The sequence below is a fragment of the Nicotiana tabacum genome, chromosome 10 (assembly GCF_000715075.1).
Source record: "Nicotiana tabacum cultivar K326 chromosome 10, ASM71507v2, whole genome shotgun sequence".
Lineage (NCBI taxonomy): Eukaryota > Viridiplantae > Streptophyta > Magnoliopsida > Solanales > Solanaceae > Nicotiana > Nicotiana tabacum.
This window is the reverse complement of record NC_134089.1, coordinates 138,747,147-138,774,284: the sequence shown is the minus strand read 5'-3', so window position 1 is coordinate 138,774,284 and position 27,138 is coordinate 138,747,147. Positions and strand designations below refer to the sequence as shown.

The 27,138-nt window shown below is 40.0% G+C and overlaps 1 long non-coding RNA gene across 1 annotated transcript; it reads left to right on the top strand.

Moving 5' to 3' along the window:
* Window positions 1-313: 313 nt before the first annotated feature.
* On the top strand, window positions 314-23,386 carry LOC142164923 (uncharacterized). The gene is made up of 3 exons (XR_012696012.1): window positions 314-797; window positions 6,134-6,225; window positions 23,102-23,386. It is a non-coding gene; the product is annotated as an uncharacterized LOC142164923 (long non-coding RNA).
* The last annotated feature ends 3,752 nt before the right edge of the window (window positions 23,387-27,138 follow it).

The window sequence follows — 27,138 nt, the reverse complement described above, 5'->3', positions numbered from 1 at the left end:
TTAAGGTTTATTAGTACTTAATGTAGTAATACTATTTTCACCTATTTTTATCTATTTTTATTTTTATATAATCTTTAAAAATACCAAAAATAGTTTTACAATATAATATTATTAATTTAATTAGTTAGAGTTAGTTATGTATTTTATAGTATAGATTTTACATTAATTGTAGAAAAGAATTAAGATTTTGGGTTGGAAAGGCCCAATTTCGGATAGCCCAAAAGCCCATACTCATTCCCTATTTGGCCTAACCTAATTCATACTCCCTATAAAAAGAAGGTTTAATTTCCTAAAGCTAAAAAACGAACTCCCATTCCCAAGGGAAACAACAAAAAGTTGTTGCCTTCTTCTACATTTCCTTCACTTCCAAATACTTCACTGATTCCCAACAAAACCCATTTTCACATTCACTTATTCTTCTGACTTTTCATCCTTCAACTCCACCTCACAGAAATCGGTCTTGTTCCACTTCGTCAATCAACTTTCAATCCTTCACATCGTCCCTTCTTCTCCCTACGTCTCCAAAACACCACCATCTTAGCTCAAAAATCCAGCAAGAGCAACCTCTGAATTGTAGCTCGAAACAGCACCCTTTCACCCAAAAGACTGGTTTCATGTCCTTCAAAAAATAGCAGCAAAAATCCTTAGAAAATGCTCCGAACCTAGCTCAAAACAGACCCATAATCGCACAAAATGATTAGCTCCAAAGTTGAGTGAAGCGAAGTCGTTGAGTCATCCGATCCATGTCTTTATTTGACGCCTATTCGAGAATTAGAAGTTGTTCCTATTTAAACAAGGTTCATTTCTTAAACTCTTAAGTTTTGGATATTTATTTTGGCATATGACTCTGTTTTATCCATTTCTTCCTCACTCTTATCATGTTAATTTATTTCTAGTATCATTTTTTTGTTTGGGAGCGTGATAGCTTAACAGCTTCTTTTTGTTATTGTTGTTTCCATTCTTAGTTTTCATAGCTAGTCTATAATTTAGTTATAAGTGTGTTATTACATTAATATGCATAGTGGGCACTTGGTTTTGGAATTTAGGAAGATAATAATTAAATTACACATATACGTAGTTACCTATGGCCCGCTGGAAGGGAGCTATTCAACTGTTAGACTAAATTCACATGAAATCTGAACTCAACAATTCGAGGTTAATCACTATGTTAAGCATTCAATAGTTTGACTAAGAATCACTCTTGTTATTATTCTCATAAAAACAATGAATAAGTTGAACGTATAGCAAATACAATAAAAGAAGAAACGAAATTTCGTTAAAACCATATTTTTCCACGTGAATTTGTTTTCCTTAATTCAATAGCTTCACCGGTAATCTCAAAGATTAGGAACATAATTTAAATGTGCTAGTGGATTTAGGCGTGATTAATATTAAATTATCACGGCTATAGGTATGGTTCCCGTGGCATAGTCGTGATACGTAATCCCCAATTCGGGTGTGCATTTCATGTGACCCGACTATAATTTTGAATAATAATAAAATCAACATGCTGCAAGTCGCGAGTGCGTTTCACGTGGCGCGATTCGCAATGTGTACATAAATAAAGGAGTGCGTCATCGTGACTAGTTCCAGAAATAACTCCATAAATAATTAAAAGCGGTATAAAAGATAAAATGCACAATAGGTTCTAAATATGTATTAAATCAGATAATTAGGCCAATTATTAATAGTTTAAGCGATCGTGCTAGAACCACGGAATCGGGGAATGCCTAACACCTTCTCCCAGGTTAACAGAATTCCTTACATAGAATTTCTGGTTCGCAGGCTTTTTAAATAAAGTCAAAATTTCCTCGATTTGGGATTTTAAAATAAACCGGTGACTTGGGACACCCAAATAAACTATTCCAAGTGGTGACTCTAAAAAATTAAATAAATAATCTCATTTTGATTAATGTCACTTAAATTAGAAAAACTCCCTTATATCCCCTCGGGTGATAAAAAGGAGGTGTGACACACTCAGTGACACCCCAATTTTGGGATAGATTGTATCTATTTATTAAAATTTCTTATGTTTCAGATAGTTCTTTAACTGTTAAAAGCTTCTGTAAATGTTTTCAAACTTATTATTATCATGTTGATTCTTGAGTTGAGGCTGGCCTAGTTTGACGATAGGCGCCATCACGATAGGTTAGAGTTTAGGGTCATGACACTGAGGCTCCACCGCTGGTGCTGCTACTCAAGCTCTGGACTGAGCCATGCCCCTTTTTCGGCCTCTAGCACTGCCTCGGCCTCGTCCTCTGCCCCTCGTAGGAGCTAACCTGGGGGATCGGGCTGCTGATCAACTGATGAAGCGATACGCGTCCTCGCCATCTGAGAAGGAATAGAGTAGAATGCTCAATTATCATTGGGAGATCAAATCGCACGACAGAGAAGAATAGAATTAAAATTGTTCCTAACTCTCGTAGCCTCTGGGGAATAAGCACAGACGTCTTTATACCGATCCCTCCGACTCTACTAAGCATGTTCATGAATTGTGAGACCTAGGCAACCTAGTGCTTTGATACCAATTATTCATGTCCCGGATTTCCCACCGTCGAAACCGTGATGGCGCCCAACATCGCACTTGCTAGGCAAGCCAATGTTAGAGTTATAATCACCTTCTTCCTTTACATTTTAATTCAAACAGAAATATATGCGGAAGTACATATTTAACTGATTATCCTTATACTATTAACAAAACCGAAACAATTACCACCCACAAACTAGTGTCACAACCTACGAACATGCTATGCTACAAGCATGGGTTTGAAGAAGAATACATATGTGTCGAAGGAAAATAAAACAGAAGTGAGGAAAATATAGGATGGGACACCAGGGCCAGCGGACGCCGGCAGGACTACCTTGGATCTCCTGGATGAATGCCTGCAACCGACCTTTCGATTAGCCACAACCAGCTCTGATATCTGCTCAGAAAGTGCAGAGTGCGGTATCAGTACAACCTACCCCATGTACTGGTAAGTGCCGAGCCTAACCTCGACAAGGTAGTGACGAGGCTAAGGTGGGGAATTTACAATATAACCTGCATATAGTTGATAATAAAGCAAAAGGAAATACAGAACGAAATGAAACAGTAACTTGTAGTAAATAAATATGGAACTCAGTTATCCTGCCAGTACTTAGTTACACCCAATCCTTAAAAGAATTTCAATGCTACAGAATAAAATTACAGTAGAAATAGAATACATAAACAAAAAAATGATGCGGCACGCATCCCGATCCTACCATATAATCAGTAACAATATGAACATTCACCCTTATTACTCTTTTTTGCGGCGTGCAACTTGATCTCTCCAGTCCACCCTTATTACTCCTCAATATATCACCCTTGTTGCGACGTGCAACCCGATCCCACCTATCCACCCTTATTACTCCTTATTGCGGCACACAGCCCGATCCCATCAATCACATTTCACCCTTATTCCTCATGTTGCGGCACACAACACGATCCCACCATATCAATCCAATCACACAATAAGAACAAGTATTTCACAATTTAGCTCAAACCCTCCACAACATTTATTCCTCAACCAAATCATACAGAAATCTATACAATTATGAAATCTCCTCAATTATTACTACACAGCGAGACCAACCAAAATGTATCTTGAAACACCAACAAACCAACTTAAACCAATAATGTAATACAATGAAACTACAGAACAATTACTACCTTCAATAAAGTAAACTACATCTAACAAGAAGCAATTAGACATGGAAGCATCAATAAGCATGTAGCAATTAAGATAGGAAGACAATATATTGGGAACGGGGAAGGGAACAAGCTAAACAAATAATTTGGCGGTGCATAGATACTCGTCTCTACACCTATACGCCACACACATGGAATTTCACATAGCAACTAAGTAGGGGATCCCTAATCCCTCGAGTCAAAGTTAGACCAAACACTTACCTCAATCCAACAGACAATTCAAAGGTCAATTACCGCTTTACCTCTCGATTCCACCTCTAATCCATTCGTATCTAGTCATAATTAACTTAAAACAACATTTAATGCTAAAAAAATCAATTCCAATACATAATTATAGGTTTTCCAACATTTTCCCGAAAAAGTCAAAACCGACCCCATGCCCGCTTAGTCAAAACCCGAAATTCAGAAAAAAACCTGAATACTCATTCACCCCCGAGTCCAGATATACAATTGGTTTTGGAATCCAACCTCTATTTGAGGTCTAAACCCCCAAATTTGGATATTCTTAAGTTCTACCCAAAAATCCCCAATTCCACCATGAAAAACCCTAGATTCTAGGATGAAATCTTGTGAAAAGAAGTAAATGATTGAAAGAAATGAGTTAAAAATCATTTACCTATGATTTGGGGAAGAACTAGCCTTTGAAAAATCGCCTCTTGAAGTTTAGGTTTTGAAAAATGGGAGAATGAATAAAAAATCCCGTCTAAGTCCAAAGTTATCAGCTGCAGATATCGCATTTGCAACCTGATCTTCGCAATTGCGAAGCTAGTAAATGCGAAGAACCATCTGTTACGCCCCGCAATATTACGTCGATATTACATCTCACAGTATTATATTACGATGATGTTATGCTTCGCAATACTAAATTACGACTATGTTGCACCATGTAGTATTGTACGTTGAATTTGTCTAAGGTAATTGACATCCGTCCAAGGAAAATATTATTTGGACATTATAAAGATTATGCTATTTCACAAGTGACAAGTAAATTCGTGAAGGTGAAAGGGGAAGCAAGTCAAAAAATTGAATTTTTGTCCATGTTTGGCATGTGGGGATAAAATATGGGCTGAGCGTTAATACCCGATATTTACGGATTAGTACCATATAAGTACCATATGACCATGATTGTGGGATATATAAAGTGTATTAAAAATAAGTAGAATTTTGAGTAATTTGAGATAATTCTTAATTATGCGGGTAATTGATTAATTACCAGGTAGCGGAATATTACCTAATTAAGTTAATTGAAAAAAAAACGTTGGATAAAGATGGGAAAGTTGACGTGGCAACAAGGCACAATCTGATCAAATGACTAAGACTCGTTTAAGAGTAGGTGGCAACCTAATTCAAGACACATCTCATTCTAAAGACCTTATGCATTGATTCCTAAAGACCTTGATTATAAAACCAACTTTCCACTCTTAAAATACAAAAATCAAGTCTAAAACATTACACAAAAAAAACGTGAAAGCTCTCTGTCCAAACTTTAAAGCCTATAAAACTTTACAGTGTCCAAACGTTAAAACCTTTGAACCTTTACAATGTCCAAACGTTAAAGCCTCTGAATTTTTACAATGTCCAAATGTGAAATTCTCTGAAATACTATAAGGTCCAGCATGAAATGCTAATTCAAAGAAAGCCCGATACAATCTTTCTCAAGAATATCATATGGATTTTTCCCTACTTCGATCCGCCTTTACGTGTTTTCGCAAAAGAGAATCAGTTCAGATATGTTAAGGCTATCCCTTCTTCCTTTTCGGCCTGATCCAAATTATATAAAAAAACGAGAAAACACACAGTTTTTATTAATTACTCTATTCATAAAAATACTAGGAGTATCTATATTCTTGGTTCCCCATGTAAATTATTATCATCTTCTGTTCACGGGTCTCCGAAAAATACATATTTGATAAAGTTTATCCGAAAAGCATATTGAGTTTTATGGCATTCCGAGAAAATCTTATTAATGTATTTCTTATGCATTTCATGCATTTATGCATGTACATTGACCTATGACTCAGACGGTATTATATAGGCGTATATATGTATATATATGTATATGGGATATGGGAAAAGGTTACGACGTTATATACGCACCACCACCTGATCAGCTGGTATACGCGATGATTTTGCCCACAGTGGCCGAGATGATATGATGGGATGCCCTTATAGGCTTGATGATGTTATGAATACATGTACCTATGCACGACATGACATTCATACATATATGCATGACACTATAATTATTTCATGATTTATAAAGTTTTCAGACTTACAGGTTGAGTCATTTACTCTATATTTCTTCCATGTATGTTATATACTTATTCATGTTCCTTACATACTTGGTGAATTTTTCGTACGGACGTCCCTTTTGCCTGGGGACGCTGTGTTTCATGTCCGCAGGTCCCGATTGACAGGTCGAGAGCCCTCCAAGTAGGCTATTAGCTCAGCGAAAGATGTTGCTGCGCTCTATTTGCTTCAGAGTTGCTTGTTTGGTTAGTATAATTTAGTCGTGTATTATTTGGTATGGCAAGACTTTGTCCCGACCTTTATAACATTTATGTACTCTTAGAGGTTTGTAGACAAATGTCGTGTACGTGAAAAAGTGTACGTCCTTGTCGGCCTATGACTTGAGTTTATAAATGATCATGTTGTCCTGTTAGGCCCGTATATCACGTGTATATGATGATGTAATAAGAAAGATACGTTACATTGGTACTCGGTTGAGTAAGGTACCGGGTTCCCGTCGCGGCCCATCGATTTGGGTCATGACAAAAGTGGTATCAGAGTAGTTCTGTCACAGGGAGTCTACAAGCCGTGTCTAGTAGAGTCTTGTTTATGGGTGTGTCGTGCACCACACTTATAAGCAGGAGGCTACATGGCATTTAGGATTGTCACTCTTTCTTCTTGCTCTAGATCGTGTGGTAGAGCTCACTTATAAGAATTCAAATTCTGAACTTCTATTTTTATTCATAATAAGATGATGCCTACGTTCAGAAAGATGATCGATAAGAGATATAGCTGTGGAAGTGTTGAATTAGAGGAACTCGACTTTGTATCATGCTTATGATAAGTAAATGTGAGGTCTTCAGCAGATCATGTGCGTACTGAAAGGTGTAAGCCTCTGGATAAGGAGTCTTGAGGAAGAATACCTATCTACCTTAATGGTGGAAGATAATGAAAGATTCAGAAGATAAATACAAGTTTCAACAAGCAAAAGAAGCAAGATGAAGAAGAGTACGAGGCGCCCAGCTGATGAAGATTAACAGTATTTACATTTCAAGCAGAGGAATATAAGCCTTTGAGTTGCCTTCAATAGTAACAAAGGTGTGTACAATTGGCCACACCAATCTAAGATGTGCCCTATGGGAGCTAGCAGATATGGTTTAAGACATGAAAGGATATTGGGATCCAGCTGTGGTTAGAATAACCCAAAATGGTGAATGGATTGTTTGTGTTAGTTGACATTTCCGAATAATATTATAAAGATACTTATAGATCTCCTTGTGAGACACCCAGATGGTGCACTCTAAAATAGTACAACTATATATGGGTACTACAAGGATAGGCACTAGAAGCCTTGAAGGGATAAATATTACCTTAGTGTGGCTCTCGTCCCTAGTAGAGAAAAAAATGTTAGGCAACCCGAAGAACCAATAGATGGGGCAAGGGGCGCAAAAAGCAAAAGAATGTCTTGCTGAAGTTTTCACAAGAAAGGGATAGGTAGAAATATTAGTAGAGTAATGAGAAGAGTGATAAGGAAGAATTATGAGTAAGATGTGATAAATGGATGACAACGGTAAATAAAAAAATACGGTATTACCGGGTCCATAGTCAGGTGAAGGAAGAGACGAGATGTGATAGGCCTCAAGAAAACAAAGGAGTATAGGCCATGAAGTCATATCCTCATTTTAAGAAGTAAGTTCGTGACTCTAATGTGATTACCAATAGGAAAAGCTAGACCCCAGAATAATAGAGATTTAGTATGGGCTAGTGAACAAGATAAAGTAAACATGAATTAGGGATTTAGTGATTTGATAATGGTCAACATGATGAGAATTTCAGTTTTTTTACCGGAAATAATAGAATGGACAACGGAAGGAGATTCATGAGAAATTCAGAGAATGGTCATTCAGGAAGACGCTTCCCTAAAGTAAGCAATGTGAGCAAAATTAGCTTAAGAGACTATATGTGCTAGTTATAGAAATTGTCACCTCGGAAGTAAGGAATTTCATTATCCTTAATACAAAAGGATTACCGCAAGAAGAGTAAGTGTCATCAATGATGTGAAAGGACGCCAAAAATGAAGAGGTAGAATATCTATAGGTAGATTGTTGTAGCTTCAACTTTTAGTACTCTCCTAAAAGGGGAATATGGAATGACGTGACATTACGTCAGAATTAAGTGGTTCCAGTAATTATGGAATGGTAAAAGAAGAATGCGATAAAACAAAAAAGGGATGAGATTGCACTTATTCAAAGCCTACAGTTATGCTACGATACCTGTCACAACCCTGGTTCGCCCTCCATGAACCATCATGACGGCACCTAGTCCTCTACGACTATATAAGCCTAAATTGCGGAAGATAACCAAAATGCAGAATAAAAACAAATTAAAATAGAATGAAGAGTGATAAAAATAGTGTTTAAAAGTGTCGCTCGGCATATACAACACAACATTCTCAAAATCAAGTACACTATCCCAAAACCCGGAAACTCACGAAACCACAAGCCTTTAGATATCTACAATGTCTAACTCCAGGATGTCTAACAAGGGAAAGAAATACAGAAGGGCAAATGTTTAAAAATTAGAATAGAAAGGGACTCCTTGGTCTGCAGACGTGGTAGATGTACCTCAAAGTCTCTAGAGCAGTCGCCTCGCCTCACAGGTGATAGGACTGAGTCGCAGTACCTGGATCTGCACATGAAAAACATGCGCAGAAGGGGCATGAGTACACCACAGCGGTACTCAGTAAGTGCCAAGCCTATCCTCGGTCGGGTAGTGATGAGGAAGGTCAGGGCCCTACTGAGATTAAATAAAATATAAGGATCAAAAGTATAGAACATAACAGTATAATAAGTACAATAGTAAAATAACACAGGATGTATAGGACAACAATAACTATATAGTAGCAAGGTAAACACGGAAAGGAAATACAGCTCAGCACCAATAATAACAATCAGGGATCTCTCAGGATACCGTACTGTAGTCTCATATGTACATATCCAATGGATCTACCAAGATCCCGTCCCGTATTCCAACTCATAGTACGCAGGGATCTACCGGAATCCCGTTTCATAGTCCCAAATGTAAATACCTAGTACTGGGGGAATCTATCAGGTGCATTCCCGTAGTTCCATATAACTGTGTAGGGGGATCTATCGGAATCCCATATCAGTAGTCCCAAAATAAATAGACAAGGGGGAGCTACCGGAATCCCACATCCGTAGTCCCAAAATAAATACACAGCAGTAACAGGAAAATATACAGAAATGACAGAATTTCATGTTAAGGCAACAAGTGATTCTAGCCGAGCATGCTGCACAGAATTCAGGTAAGGCAGGTTGAGCAAATAAAACAATTAAGTCACTTAGACATGCTTTCCTAAGTTAATAACAGGCTAAATAGTGCAAGTAATAGAAACATGAAAGGAAACATACTAGTAATTACTTAAAGAAAACTGGATTTCCAACATTTAGCACAAGTACGCACTCGTCACCTCACGTACAAGGCATTTCAATTACCAAATATACCAATCCTAAGGGGAAGGTCCCCCACACAAGGTTAGACAAGCCACTTACCTCGAACCGGCTCAAAATCAACCCGAAACCACGCTCTTGCCACGAGTACTCGAATCCAAATGGCCCAAATCTATTCAATTTAATTGCATAATGTAAATAATACTTCAAGTAACTGATTCAACAAAGAAATTCTAAGCTAATACGTGAAATTAGGTAAAATGACCAAAACGCCCCTTGGGCCCACATATCGGAATCGGGTATAATTTATGTTTTAAGAATCTTCATGCTCTCACGAGTTCATGCATACCAAGATTATCCAAATCCAAGGTAAAATTCCCAATCAAAAGTCGAATTCAAGGTCTAAGAACTTTCTTCCAATTTTTCCCCAATTTTCATCTCCAATGCGAAATTAAATGATGAAACTAACTATAGATTGATGGAATAAAACTAGAAAGGGTTAAAGAATCGTTACCCAATGATCTCCTCTTCAATTTCCTCTCAAAATCGCCCTCTCCCGAGCTCCAAATCGAATTTCCAACTTTTGAAACTAAACACTCAATATTTTATATTTCTGCCCAACTGTTTCCGCATCTGCGGTCCCGCATTTTCAAAACAAAGGTCGCTTCAGCGACTTTTCACTTAAGTCCTAGATTTCGCATCTGCGACTCCCCACCCGCAGATGTGGTACCGCTCCTGCGAAATTTCCACTGCTTGTACGGTTCCTGCTGAACTCTCCAAATTCCACTTCTGCGATTCGTCCGCCACTTCTGCGGCTTTGCACCTGCGGTCCCACACTCGCAGGTGCGGTTATGATAGAAGAACAGCTAAAGCTACAACTCCAAAGTCCCAAAATCCTTCCGTCAACCATCCGAAATCATCCCGAGGCCCCCGTGACCTCAACCAAACCTACCAACATATCCCATAACTTCATTCAAACTTGTTCCAACCTTCGGAATGCTCAATATAACATCGAAACACCTATTTTTCATCGGATTCAAGCCTATGAATTCCAAAAACTCTAAAAATATGCTTTCGATCAAAAAGTCTATCAAACATCATCTGAATGACCTGGAATTTGCACACACGTCACATTCAACTCTACAGAGCTACTCCAACTTCCAGAATTCATTCCGACCCTCGGATCAAAATCTTACTATCGAACCGGAAACTTCAAAATTTGACCTTTCGACATTTCAAGCCTAAATTAGCTACGGACCTTCAAAACACAATCCGAACACGCCCCTAAGTCCGAAATCACCCAACGGAGCTAACGAAACCATCAAATTTCCATTCCGAGGCCGTCTTCACGCTGTTACGACTATGGTCAACTCTCCAACACTTAAGCTCTCATTTAGGGACTAAGTGTCCCAAAACTCTCCGAAACTCAAAATCGAACATTCCGGCAAATCAAATTAGCAGAAATAAACTTGGGGAAAGCAGTTAATAGGGGATCAGGGCGTTAATTCTTAAGATGACCGGCCGGGTCGTCACATCCTCCTACACTTAAACATTCTTTCTCCCTCGAACGAGCATAAAGACATACATGAAGTAGTAAAAAGATGAGGGTAACGGCTACGCATATCCTGCTCGGTCTCCCAGGTCACCTCCTCAACCGGTTGACCCCGCCACTGAACCTTCACTGATGCAATCTTCTTTGACATTAGCTTTCTAACCTGCGTGTCCAATATCTCCAATAGATCTTCAACATAGGATAGATCCTTGTCCAACTGGACTAAACTAAAATCTAACACGTGCGACAGATCACCGTGATACCTCTGGAGCATCGAAACATGAAATACCAGATGAACTCCGGCCAAGCTGGGAGGTAAGGCAAACTCATAAGCAACCTCCCCAACACGCCTCAATATCTCAAAAGGGCCAATAAACCTCGGACTCAACTTCCCTTTCTTCCCAAATCTCATAACGCCCTTTATAGGCGAAACCCAAAGCAGAACCCACTCTCCAACCATATAGGAAACATCACGAACCTTCCGGTCCGTGTAACTCTTCTGTCTGTACTGGGCTGTACGACATCTATCCTATATCACCTTAACCTTCTCCAAAGCATCCTGAACCAAGTCTGTGCCAACAATCTAGCCTCACCCGGTTCAAACCAACCCACCCGGGATCTATACCATCTCCCATATAAAGCATCATACAGTGCCATCTGAATGCTGGACTGATAGCTGTTGTTGTAAGCAAACTCCTCCAATAGCAAGAACTGATCCCAAGACCCTCCAAACTCAATCACACATGCACAGAGCATATCCTCAAGAATCTGAATAGTGCGCTCAGATTGTCCGTCCGTTTGAGGGTGAAATGTTATTCTCAACTCCACCCAAGTACCCAACTCATGCTGAACGGCTCTCCAGAATCGTGATGTGAACTGAGTACCTCTATTTGAAATGATGAAAACTGGAATTCCATGCAGATGAACAATCTCCCGGATGTAAATCTTTGCCAACCACTCTAAAGAATAAGTAGTACACACAGGAATAAATGAACGGACTTGGTCAGCCGATCCACAATCACCCAAATAGTGTCAAGCTTTCTCAAAGTCCATGGTACCCCAACTACAAAGTCCATGGTGATCTGATCCCACTTCTACTTCAGAATCTCCATCTGCTGAAGCAATCCACCCGGACTCTGGTGCTCGTACTTCACCTGCTGGCAGTTGAGGCACCGAGTTACAAACCCCACTATATCTTTCTTCATCCGCCTCCACCAATAGTGCTGTCTCAAATCCTGATACATCTTTACGGCACCCAGATGGATGGAATACCGTGAACTATGAGCCTCCTTTAGAATCAACTCTCGAAGTCCATCAACATTGGGTACACAAATCCGACCCTACATCCTCAATACACCGTCATCACCAATAGTCATATCTGTGGCATCACCATGCTAAACCTTATCCTTGAGGACCAGCAAATGAGGGTCATCATACTGACGCTCCCTGATATGATTAAATAAGGAAGACTGAGAAACCACGCAAGCTAGAACCCGACTGGGCTTCGAAAGATCCAATCTCATAAACTAGCTAGCTAAGTCCTGAACATCCATCACCATAGTCCTTTCCGATGCTAGTAAATAAGCCAAACTCCCCAAACTCTACGCTCGATGACTCAAGGTATCGACCACCAAATTGGCCTTGCCCTAGTGATACAAAATAGTGATATCATAGTACTTTAGCAACTCTAACTACCTCCTCTGGCGCAAATTTAGATCCTTTTGCTTGAACAAGTGCTGCAAGCTCCGATGGTCAGTATAAATCTAACAGGGAACCCCGTATAAATAATGGCGCCAAATCTTCAGGGCGTGAACAATGGTAGCTAACTCAAGGTCGTGAACATGGTAGTTCTTCTCATGTATCTTCAACTGTCTGGACGCGTAGGTAATCCCCTTGCCATCATGCATCAACACCGCTCCGAGGCCAATCCTCGAGGCATCACAATAGACCGTATAAGACCCTGAACTTGTAGGCACTATCAAAATTGAGGCTGTGATCAAAGCTGTCTTGAGCTTCTAAAAGCTCGCCTCACACTCCTCTGTCCACTGGAATGGAGCACCCTTCTGGGTCAGTCTGGTCATAAGGGTTGCAATCGATGAAAACCCCTCAACAAAACGACGGTAGTAGCCCACCATGCCAAGGAAACTACAGATCTCAGTAGCTGAGGATGGTCTGGGCCAACTCTACACGACCTCTATCTTCTTTGGATCCACCTGAATATCCTCACTCAATACCACGTGGCCTAAGAGTGCCACTGAATCCAACCAAAACTCACATTTCGAGAACTTAGCATATAACTTCTTCTCTCTCAGAGTATGAAGCACAGTCCTCAAGTGCTGCTCATGATCTTCCCGACTTCGGGAATACACCAGAATATTATTAATAAAGACAATGATGAACGAGTCAAGATACGGAGGGAACACACTATGCATCAAATGCTTAAAGGATGCTGGGGCATTGGTCAGCCCAAATGACATAACAAGGAACTCGTAATGACCATACCGAGTCTTGAAAGCAGTCCTCAGGATATCTGGCTCCCTAATCTTCAACTGATGGTAACCTGAGCGCAAATCAATCTTAGAAAACACCTATGCGCCCTGAAGCTGGTCAAACAGATCATCAATACGAGGCAAAGGATAATGGTTCTTCACTATAACCTTGTTCAACTAGCGATAATCAATACACATACGCATAGAACCATCTTTTGGTTCTTCACAAACAAGATAGGAGCACCCCAAGGTGATACACTGGGCCGAATAAAACCCTTATCAAGCAATTCCTGTAACTGATCCTTCAACTCCTTCAACTTAGGATGAGCCATACGATACGGAGGAATAGAAATTGGCTGAGTGCCCAGCAACAGATCAATGCCAAAATCAATATCCCTATCAGGCGGCATGCCTGGAATTGAATCAACTGAAGGGGTATCAATACTGACATCTCTCACATAAGCTAAATATGTGTTACACCCCTTCTCAACCATACGTTGAGCTTTAAGAAAAGAAATAACTCTACTGGGAGTGTGATCTAAAGTACCCCTCCACTCAACATGCGGTATACCTGGCATACCCAACGTCACGGTTTTGGCGTGACAATCAAGAATAGCATAATGGGGAGACAACAAGTCCATACCCAAGATAATGTCAAAATCTACCATGCAGAGCAACAATAAATCGGCTCTAATCTCAAAACCACTAAGAGCAACCAAACATGACCGATAAACGCGGTCCACAACAAGAGAATCTCCCACAGGAGTAGAAACATAAATAGGGGAACTCAAAGAATCCCGAGATACACCCAAATGCGGAGCAAAATAAGAAGACGCATAAGAATAAGTAGAGTCTGGATTGAATAGAACCGATGCATCTCTGTGAAAAACCAGTATAATACCTATGATGACAGAATAGGAGGAAACAACCTCGGTACGGGCAGGAATGGCATAGTATCTGGCCTGGCCTCCCCCTCTAGGGCAACCTCTACCTCCCCGACCTCAACCTCTAGTTGGTTGAGCAGGTGGGGTAGCAACTGGAGTTGTAAACATAGCCTGAGAACTCTGCAGGGCACGCTGTGTCTGAGAAGTCTGTAGAGGTGCACCCCTCCTAAGTCTGGGGCAATCCCTCACCATATGACGTGTGTCACCACACTCAAAACAAGATTTGGGAGGACATGGAGCGTATGACTGGCTCGGGCCAGGTCTGCTGGACTGACCTCTAAAAGCACCCCACAGAGGAAGCGCGCTAGATACTGGTAGTGCATAATAAGGCTCCTGAGGTCTAGGAGGAGCTGGAATACCACTGGCTGCTGGAAGAGCCGAATGAATAGGGCAACTCATGTAATCCCTACCATGACGACCTGCAGCTGTGGCACGGGCACCAGAGAAATGTCCCGACTCTTGAGACCTCTTGGCCTCCCTCTCCTCTCTCTCCCTATCATGCATACCCTCAATCTTCCTAGCAATGCTCACCACCTGCTGATAAGAAATATCCATCTCCAACTCACCAGCCATGCTAGACCTGATGCTGGAAATAAGTCCCTCAATAAATCGGCGAACCCTCTCGCGAACACTAGAAACCAAGGCTGGTGCATGCCTAGCCAAACTAGTGTAACGAACAGCATACTCTGAGACAGTCATAGCACCCTGGCGCAAATGCTCAAACCCTATGCGCCATGCGTCCCTGAGGCTCTGAGGAACATACTTTCTCAGGAATAGATCTGAAAACTAAGTCCAAGTCAGTGAAGCAGCCTCATCCGGACTATCTAACTCATAGGTGCGCCACCACTTATAGGCGGCTCCTCGAAGCTGGAAAGTAGTGAAGGAAACCCCGCTCGATCCTAATATACCCATGATACGAAGAATGCAGTAGCACTCATCTAGAAATCCCAGAGAATCATCCGATGCTAGACTGCTGAAAATAGGAGGCTTGTACTTTTTGAACCTCTCAAGCCTCAGCTGCTCATCCTTGGAAGCCGCTGCCCTGTCCTCGGGCTGAACTGGCACTGCAGGCGGTACAGGAATAATCTCAAGGACTTGCTCAATATGCACTCGCTGCTCAGGAGTGCGAACGATGTGAGTCTGTGCTCCTCTCTCGGCCTGAGATGTAGTTGAAACAAGGGAAAGCAACCCTGCCTGAGCCAGAGTGGTGTACATGCTCATGAATTGTGCCAGAGTCTCCTGAAGAGCTGGAGTAGTAGTAGCATTAGGCATGTTAGGTGCCTGGACTCTGGCTGGAACTGCTGGTGGTACCTCAGCAGTAGCTCGCGCAGGTGCTTTGGTTGCACCTCATTCGCGTCCTCGGCCTCTACCCCGGCCCCGGCCTCTGACGGCTGTAGTAGGGGGCGCGGGTGCCTGATCATATCGGGTAGTGCGTGTCCTCACCATCTGTGAGAGAATAGAAGACAGAAGTTTAGAATTGTGATGTCAAAATCTCGCACGACAAGGAAGTCAAATGAAGTGGAATTTTCTTAACAGTTACATAGCCTCTCATAGATAAGTACAGACGCCTCCGTACCGATCAGCGACACTCTAATAAACTGGCTTGTGATCCATGACTCCTATGAACCTAGAGTTCTGATACCAACTTGTCACGACCCTGGTTCGCCCTTCGTGAACCATCATAACTGCACCTAGTCCTCTACGACTAGGTAAGCCTAAATTACGGAAGATAACCAAAATGCAGAATAAAAACAAATTAAAATAGAATGAAGAGTGATAAAAATAGTGTTAAAAAGTGCCACTCGGCATATACAATATAATATTCTCACAATCAAGTACACTATCCCAAAATCCGGAAACTCACGGAACCACAAGCCTTTGGATATCTACAATGCCTAACTCTAGAATGTCTAACAAGGGAAAGAAATACAGAAGGACAAATGTTTAAAAGCTAGAATACAAAGGGACTCATCGGTCTGCAGACGCGGCAGATGTACCTTAAAGTCTCTAGAGCAGTCACCTCGCCTTACGGGTGATAGGACTGAGTCGCAGTACCTGGATCTGCACATGAAAAACATGTGCAGAAGGGGCATGAGTACACCACAGTGGTACTCAGTAAGTGCCAAGCCTAACCTCGGCCGGGTAGTGACGAGGAAGGTCAGGGCCCTGCTGAAATTAAATAAAATATAAAGATCAACAGTATAGAACAGAACAGTATAATAAGTACAACAGTAAAATAACACAGGATGTACAAGATATTAGCAACTATACAGAATCAAGGTAAACACGAAAAGGAAATACAACTCAGCACCAATAATAACAATCAGGGATCTCCCAGGATACCATCCTGCAGTCCCATATGTACATATCAAATGGATCTCCCGGGATCCCATCCCGTAGTCTAACTCATAGTGCGCGGGGATCTACCGGAATCCCGTTCTGTAGTCCCAAATATAAATTCTCAGTATTGGGGGAATCTACCAAGTGCATTCCGATAGTTCCATACAACTATGCAAGGGGATCTACTGGAATTCCACATCTGTAGTCCCAAAATAAACAGAAAAGGGGGAGCTACCGGAATCCCACATCCGTAGTCCCAAAATAAATACACAGCAGTAACAGGAAAATATACAGAAATGACAAAATTTCATGTTAAGGCAACAAGTGATTCTAGCCTAGCATGCTGCACAGAATTCAGGTAAGGCAGGTTGAGCAAATAAAGCAATTAAGTCACTTAGACATGCTTTCCTAAGTTAATAACAGGCTAAATAGTGCAAGTAATAGAAACAGGAAAGGAAACATACTAGTAATTACTTAAAGAAAACTGGATTTCCAACATTTAGCACAAGTACGCACTTGTCACCTCACGTACAAGGCTTTTCAATTACCAAATATACCAATCATAAGGGGAAGGTCCCCCACACAAGGTTAGACAAGCCACTTACCTCGAACCGGCTCAAAATCAACCCGAAACCATGCTCTTGCCACGAGTACTCGACTCCAAATGGCCCAAATCTATTCAATTTAATTGTATAATGTAAATAACACTTCATGTAACTGATTCAACAAAGAAATTCTAAGCTAATACGCGAAATTAGGTAAAATGACCAAAACGCCCCTCGGGCCCACATCTCGAAATCGGGTAAAATTTATATTTTAAGAATCCTCATGCTCTCACGAGTTCATGCATACCAAGATAATCCAAATAAAAGGTCAAATTCCCAATCAAAAGTCGAATTCAAGGTCTAAGAACTTTCTTTCAATTTTTCCCCAATTTTCATCTCCAATCCGAAATTAAATGATGAAACTAACTATAGATTGATGAAATAAAACTAGAAAGGGTTAAAGAATCGTTACCCAATGATCTCCTCTTCAATTTCCTCTCAAAATCGCCCTCTCCCGAGCTCCAAATCGAATTTCCATCTTTTGAAACTAAACACTCAAAATTTTATATTTCTGACCAGCTGTTTCCTCATCTGCGGTCCCGCATTTGCGGAACAACGGTCGCTTCTGCGACTTTTCACTTAAGGCCTAGATTCCGCATATGTGACTCCCCACCCACAGATGCGGTACCGCTCCTGCGAAATTTCCACTACTTCTGCGGTTCTGAACTCTCTAAATTCCACTTCTGCGATTGGTCTGCCGCTTCTGTGGCTCTGCACCTGTAGTCCCACACTCGTAGGTGGGGTTATGACAGAAGAACAGCTGAAGCTGCATCTCCAAAGTCCCAAAATCCTTCCGTCAACCATCTGAAATCATCTCAAGGCCCCCGGGACCTTAACCAAACCTACCAACATATCCCATAACTTTATTCAAACTTGTTCCAACCTTCGTAACGCTCAAAACAACATCAAAACACCTATTTTTTATCGGATTCAAGCCTAAGAATTCCAAAAACTCTAAAAATACACTTTCGATCAAAAAGTCTATCAAACCTCATCCAAATGACCTGAAATTTTGCACACACATCACATTCAACTCTATGGAGATATTCCAACTTCCGGAATTCCATTCCGACCCTCGGATCAAAATCTCACTATCGAACCAGAAACTTCAAAATTCGACCTTTCGGCATTTCAATCCTAAATTAGCTATGGACCTCCAAAACACAATCTGAACATGCCCCTAAGCCCAAAATCACCCAACGGAGCTAACGAAACCATCAGATTTCCATTCCGAGGCCGTCTTCACACTATTCCAACTATGGTCAACTCTCCAATACTTAAGTTCTCATTTAGAGACTAAGTGTCCCAAAACTCTCCGAAACTCAAAACCAAACATCCCGGCAAATCAAATTAGCAGAAATAAACTTGGGGAAAGCAGTTAATAGGGGATCGGCACGTTAATTCTTGAGACGACCGATCGGGTCGTCACAATACCAGAGAATTATGCAAATACAACGTTAGGGAAAGGAAGTAAGGGTTCCTGCCCAAGATATTATTAATTAATAAGGAGAAAGTGTGAGGGGCAAGTTAAGAAAAAGAAATGACCAAGAAAGATTACAAGAAATATTCATACCGGAATGGGCCAACAAACAATTAGTAGTTGATTCAAGAAGAGCCTAGCTATGGCTAGATAAGATAATACAGACAAATCAATAGATCGTGCAAGATAAACATAGGGAACCCCAATATGAGGAATTTAGCTCCACAGTTATGACATCGTGATCCTTGGAAAACATCCATATAGGAGTTGGGGGAAGTTAAAAATTTACCTATGAGTGTTACGAAAATAAAAAAAAAGTGCCACCGTGAATACAGTCAAACTATTAGTTCAGGAGTAACCCTACAAGCACAAGGGCGTGGAGATAAGTAACTACGAGTAATTATAGGCAAGGAAGAACATCGAAAATTCCGTCAGGCATAAGATGCGATAAGCTCACAGCCTTACAAGAGTCAAAGGATCCTCCCTAAATACTACAATAAAAGACTAGTTGAGAAAGTAAGGAACAAGGCTTCAACGAAAGCTCAGTGACCTAAGGAGAGAATGGTCGGGTAACAACAGTCTCACAACAACATTGGAAGCACTCCAAAGGAAAGTGGCACCTACCGTGGCTAATGAACAAGAAGTAAAAATTAAAAGTAATACTTGAGATCATATGAGTTGCTCGAAAACTTTGATATGTGTGGGCACTTAGAAAAGCTAAGTATGGATGCAACACGAGGGTAGAAATACTAGGAAAAGTAATAGCTTACCATGAAAGAAAGCTAAGATGGAACGAAAGAAATTATTCGATCAATGATCCAGAGCTGGTTACGTTATGAACGTGCTTAAGGGTTTGGAGTTTTATACATGCATCATATACGCCCGTAGAAGATTCTGGTATATGTTAAAAGGAAGAATTGTGCTAAGGTCATAAACGAAGGATTAAATTGTTAAAGGATTGTATCATGCATATTCCTTAGCGCCCATGAAAGGATAAAGAGAATAACTAATACCATGAGCTGCTAATTGGAAGATAACTTAAGTCGACATAAAGGCTGATAAGAAGAAGGAGGAAATTAAAGAGTTACATCAACGAAGTAGAATATTAGACCCAGAAAATTATATAAATCATGATTGAGAACATTAGAGGATCACTCTTAATATCAGAGGTACAAGAGGGATAGTACGACAACCATATTCTATAACGACCCTATGATGAAACCGATCATAAAAGTACCAACCTCATAACAAGTCAATACGAAGCTCCCACCGAGTTGTGTATGCACCAGAGGTGCAAGTATTGGATGTATATTACACCTAGGTGGAAGGGAAGTCATGAAAGAAATAGAAGATACGATGTGATATTTTAACGTAAGTAACGTAAAGGTGAACAACGTACAAGATACTCAAGGGAAGAAGATCGTGAATAATCAATGCTTCAAATAGAAGGCTAGAAGCACTAGAGTTTAATATCTAGGAATGATAACAGTGTCGTTAGTGGCGTACCAGGTCTAATTAGAGAGTAAAAGAATAGTTAGAGACGATGTGATGTCTCGATGTTCCAGAAGTCATAAGGGAATCGATCGCAAGCTAAAGTATGATAGACCAACAAGGTTTTTGAAAGACAAGAGTAGGGATAAGAATAAGGCAATTGAGAAGGTGACAAAAATGGATAAGTACTTGGAATAAGCCTGTGAAAACAAGAGAGCTGATGGTTTCTCTAAGTTATACAAAGCTCAGTATATCCTGAATCAATCAAACGAGTCTAAGACTAATAGCATTTAGAAAAAATGGAATGTTGCCCTGGTGGTAAAATAAGGATACAATTGTGATAAATAAGGGATGACGTTTGGGCCTCCGATTGAGTAATAAGTTCATGAATTGTACATGATTAAAATACCCATGTAAGGCAAATCATTGGGATGACTATGATATGAGATATGGTTATAGAAGTACAGTATCGCCCTCAGGTGGATTAGGAAAATCATTTCAAATGTTCTACAATGCAACATAAGCCCTAGTGGCAATAAATTACGTAAGAAATTTCAAGTTATCAATGGATGGTTGTAGATCAACATTGAGGTGAATCAACAATGGATGGGTAAGAATTGTAAAGTACGAAATGAGATTGGGTCATCAGTCTTAAGATGAATAGTAATGAAGAACGTTAAAGGATTTAGCGTATAAGCAACGAGAGTAACCTGGAGTTCGGTAGCAGACCTCGGTATCGATAGATCGAAGTAAGAATTTTGGTATTATATGGTCTACTTAGAGGTAGTAAAGCTAATGATGCCCCCAAGGGACAGCTTGACATAATTTAGCCTAGAGATTGGCTAAAAGCCCGAAAAGAAGAAAAGAGTCAGGCGTTCATACAAAGTTAGAGTCGTAAAATTTGCATGACAGAAGGTAGCAACAGTTACGAGATTAGAAAGATTCCAACTACAAGTCGTGGTGTGAGAAAGAGGCTTAAAGGGGGGGAATGCCCTGGCCTTTGAGATTCATTCACAGAACAGTCGCCTAGATGGCAAGACGAGTACTAAAGTATTTGCAAGACCTATGGGTTATGAGAATGATAAGAGCATCAGTCAACATTCAAGGATGAATGTTCCAAAGGAGGGAATGATGTTACGGCCCACAATATTACGTTGATATTATGTCTTGCGGTATTATATTACGATGATTTTACGCTTCACAATATTAAATTACAACGATGTTGCACCCAATAGTATTGTATGTTGAATTTATCGTAAGGTAATTGACATCAGTCCAAGGAAAAGATTATTTGGAGATTATAAGGATTACGCTATTTCACAAGTAATAAGTAAATTCGTGAAGGTGAAAGGAGAAGCAAGTCAAAAAAACAAATTTTTGTCCAAGTTTGGCATATGGGGATAAAATACGGGCTGAGCGTTAATATCCGATATTTACGGACTAGTACCATACAAAGTACCATATGACCATGATAGTGGGTTATATAAAGTGTATTAAAAATAAGTAGAATTTTAAGTAATTTGAGACAATTCTTAATTATGCGAGTAATTGATTAATTACCGGCTAGAGGGATATTACCTAATTAAGTTAATTGAATTTTGTTTGGATAAAGATGGAAAAAGTGACGTGGCAACAAGCCACAATCTGATCAAATTACTAAGACTCATTTAAGAGTAGGTGGCAACCTAATTCAAGACACATCTCATTCTAAATACCTTATGTATTGATTCCTAAAGACCTTGAACACAAAACCAACTTTCCACTGACAAAATACAAAAATCACGTCTAAAACCTTACACACAAAAAATGTGAAAGCTCTCTGTCCAAAGGTTAAAGCCTATAAAACTTTACAATGTCCAAACGTTAAAACCTTTGAACCTTTACAATGTCCAAACGTTAAAGCCTCTGAATTTTTACAATGTCCAAATGTAAAATTCTCTGAAATACTACAAGGTCCAACATGAAATGCTAATTCAAAGAAAGTCCGATACAATCTTTCTCAAGAATATCATACGGATTTTTCCCTACTTCGATCGGCCGTTACGTGTTTTCGCAAAAGAGAATTGGTTCAGGTAAGGCTATCTCTTCTTCCTTTTCGGCATGATCCAAATTATACAAAAAAAATATGCAAACACACAGTTTCCATAAATTACTCTATTCATAGAAATACTAGGGGCATCTATATTCTTGGTTCCCTATATAAATTATTATTATCTTCTGTTCATGGGTCTAAGAAAAATAAATATTTGATAAAGTTTATCCGAAAGGAATATTGAGTTTTATGGCATTCTGAGAAAATCTTATTAATGTATTTCTTATGCATTTCATGCATTTATACATAGAAATATTGAGATTATTACGTATTTTCCATGCATTTCATACATGTGCATTGACCCATGACCAGATGGCATTATATACGCGTATATATGTAAATATATGTATATGGGATATGGGAAAAGGTTACGACATTATATACGCACCACCACCTGATCAGCTGGTATACGTTGATGATTTGCCCATAGTGGCCGAGATGATATGATGGGATGCCCTCAGAGGCTTGATGATGTTATGAACACATGTACCTATGCATGACATGACATTCATATGCATATGCATGACACTATGAGTATTTCATCATGTACAGAGTTATTCAGACTTACATGTTAAGTCATTTACTCTATATTTCTTCCATGTTTGTTATGTACTTATTCATGTGCCTTGCATACTCGGTACATTTTTTGTACTGACGTCCCTTTTGCCTGCGGACGCAGTGTTTCATGCCCTCAGGTCCCGATAGACATGTCGAGAGCCCTCCAATTAGGCTATCAGCTTAGCGGAAGATGTTGGTGCGCTCCATTTACATCGGAGTTGCTTGTTTGGTTAGTATGATTTAGTCATGTATTGTTTTGTATGGCGGAACTCTGTCCCGACCTTTATGATATATATGTACTCTTAGAGGTTTGTAGACATATGTCATGTAAGTGAAAGATTGTACAGCCTTGTCGGCCTATGACTTGAGTTTATAAATGACCATATTGGCCTATTAGGCCCGTATGTCATGTGTATATGATGATTTAATAAGAAAGATACGTTACATTGGTACTCGATTGAGTAAGGTACCGGGTGCCCGTCGTGGCCCATCGTTTTGGGTTGTGACACTATCGCAAATGCGAGGTCCTCCATACTTCTGCTATCTTCACAATTGCAAAGGTAAGTTTGCAAATGCGTACATGATCCCCCACAAATGCGATGAACTGATCGCAATTACGATCCCTGCCCTTCCCAGTTTTACATCGCAAATACGAAGAAATCTTTGAAATTATGAAGATTGCTTGGCCCAGCATACCTCCACATTTGCTATGAAGGCCTTGCAAATGCGACCTCCATAGTTGATCGGCAAAAACCCTACACCACTACTGAGTGGCGAGAGAAATCGAAGCAGCTTTTACCCGAGATGGTCAGGATCGAATCCACAGGGAGCTAGAAGTGGGAATTGGATTCCTATCTAAACTAGAGATGCGTAGTGCTCTTAATTACTCTTCCAATCATCCTTTGGTTGAATATTACTTCTAATATTTAGGCTAATGATAAACTAAATTAAACTTAGAATGATTGTTTGTAGGGTTTTCTAATTAGTTAAAGAGGCACTAGGGAAGTGACTTTCTCCTAGGTGAATACTTGACAGGATCTAAAGCCTAAGGCAAAGACGTTATGTTGGGGATTGTGATATAGCCAATGCACGGAATTACTCACTCTATACCTCTCGGTAGCTTGAGTGACTTTGCCCTAATTGACTTTCTCAAGACCAATTGGGTGTCAAAATTGTGCAAGCAATATAGGCTCAAGTCGGGTATTACTATCTCTAGGTTTAACCCTTTAATTGGGGCTATCAATCTCTTGATTACACCCCAATTCCTTGTTGGACTGATTTTCCTAGACTCAAACTCTCTTTCTCAAGAAGAGCCCAAGTCAAATAGGCACAAATTAGTGTTTGCAACCACTACAACATGAAAAACACAAATCAGTCCAAACATCAACTACCCATAAACATCTAAGCCCTAAATCAAAAGACAATACTCACACTAAGGTTGAGCCACAACCCTAGCTATTGGGTCTAGCTACTCATAATAATGGAAGAAAACAAAGAAATAGATGAAGAATAACCCATAAGATTTAATTACAAGCTAATAATTGAAGATTCAATGATAAACCCACTATAAAATTACTCAAAATAGTAAAAAACCACCGTTCTCGAGCTCTGCTGACAAGTAGATTACAAAAGATGACCTCAAAATAAGAAAAGAATGTATTTATACTAGGCCAAATTTTTTGGACAAAAATACCCCTGCAGGGGAACCTCGGACCGCAAGAAATGGAGTACGGCCGCGGTGAGTCTTTTTGGTTTCAAACTCTACTCTCTAAACTTGGCCACCGCGGGCCGCACAAAATGCACCGCGGCCGTGGTGCCTTCTATTGCGGTCCGCACAAAAAGGACCGCAGACCGCACTGGCATTATCCTCCAAACTCCCAACTCTCTGAACCCCATCTTTGCGGACCGCACAAACTTGATTGCATCCGTGGTGAGGCCACTGCGGTCCGCAAAAAATGCTTTGCGGCGGTAGTGCTTGAGGTTCCAAAATGTGCACCTCTCTGAATCTCCTCACTACGGACCACACTAAATGGAATGCGGCCGCAGTGGATATGTTGCACGGTGCTTGGACTTGTTCTTGGTACGTGTGCATGTTTCACTCCTTTTTTGAGCTGGTTTTGACTAATTGTCACTTTTTGATCAAACCCTGCAAACAAGTACAACATGTAAGCCTTTAGGACTATTTTGTATGCATTTTTAATCAAAATTCAAGTAAGAAGGAGTGTAAAATGAACCATAATCCCTAGTTATCAACTCCCCCAAACTTAAGCTTTTTGCTTGTCCTCAAGCAAATAAAATATGACCACCTCCTTAAGAGTAAATCCAAGAAAATTCAGCTGACTTAAAGTGACCTCATCTAGCATCAATTGAGACTAACAATTGCCCTCAATTCAAATGAATCATTAACAACATTTGAACTTCTAAACACCATGAATTTAGTGCGACACAAGAGCATCAAGAGTTGACTCAACCCATCAAAGAAACTCTTTCTACTACTTTGGTCATTGTGGAACCCAAACTCATACTCCTCAACTCTCCCTAAGCAAACCTCACTTTTAGATTGTAGCACTCAGAACGAGGTTAGAGGAAACACACTCATCTCTCTCAAAGAAAGGTCACAAGTCCGGCTCTAAGTACCATAAGCTTGCCCCTTATGTGAGTCACCACTAATGTAAGCTTCATTCAACTCAAGATCATATAGGGCTTTTGTGGAGATATAGTGAAGGCTTTTGGTTTAAGGTAGGAAATATTTGGTCTAGGTAGGTTCCATCTTCCCTTAAGCACTTCCTTTGCTTCATTTTGGCATACATTCTCTTGACTTTTTGAGTTATTAAGTTCTTTCTGAGGGGTTAGAGAGACACATTGTCACTCTTTCTTGTTCATTTCAAACCTTTTTCTCCTTTCTCAACTTTCCACACTTTTCATCTCTTTACTTTTATTGAATCCCTTCATTTTTTTCTACATTGATCATTCTTTTTGTCTTTTTGATTTTCTTTCTTTTTCACCGACTTTCCTTTTCTTCATTTTGTACCTTTTACCACTTTGTTGCATTTCTCGTCTCTCCCCCCAAACTTATGCTTTTGCCTTGTGCTAAGAAAATATAGGGTGCCAAGAGAGGGTATTTTTAGAACGGGTAAAAGCTTGTATCGTGGTTTTTGAAAGAAAATGGTCTATGGCGCAAAAGGGTTGACTAGGGATATTATCATTGGTAGGCTATGGAAGTGTTCAAGATATCATTCGGATCAAGGAGAGACTATAATCATATCTCAAGTCAAACTACAGTTAGAATTTCGCGTAGACATAGAGTCATGGCTCGGGACTTGGACTTGCTATTCAAATTCTCACCACACAAACTATAGGATTGCTAAAGAGACAGAGTCGGTGGCCCACAACAACCTTGGGTAAGATTTGAGCAACACAATGGTCCCGAAAAACCACTTGATGATTATCGGCCAATACAAGAGTCTCAAGGTCACAACTTTCACCATCCTATACACAACAATTTATTTTTGACCATAGGATCAAAGGCAAATGCGTTAGACCCAAGTGAAGCTTTTCTTGAGGCACAATTACTCACTAGCTACTATTTACACAAAAAACAAAAAGAAAATAGACTCAACCCTTAAGAAGGTTGGCATACCATCTATCATCGGGAAGAGCCACCTGGTTCACATAAATTCCACCTTTGAAAAGAACCGTGGCATTAAGAAAATCAAAGGCTTATTGCATACAAAATTCAAAACAAGAAGCTACGAAAATAAATTAAGAATCTATGAAAGGAAAAATGCGTAAAGTAAAATGAATATATACAAGATGGGATTCAGTCGAATATACATAAGGGAGAATGAATATATACATTAGAACGTAACTTTATATACAGACCAAAGGTAAAAAGTATGAAAATTGTAATAAAATTATGTACATACCAAAAGTAAAAACAAAGCATAAAAAGAAAGTAATGTCATATATACAACCCAAATCATCCAAATAGGGTTACCCCCTCAAATGAAAGCTAGCATTGTCCTCAATGCTAACTAACAAAAATAATATCAATAAAAGATATAGAGTAAAGAGAAAATCCCTATTGGCCCTCTGTCTACATGGGTCATGAGCCTGGGTACCTGGGTCCTGTGATCCTGTGACTGGCTCCCTACGACC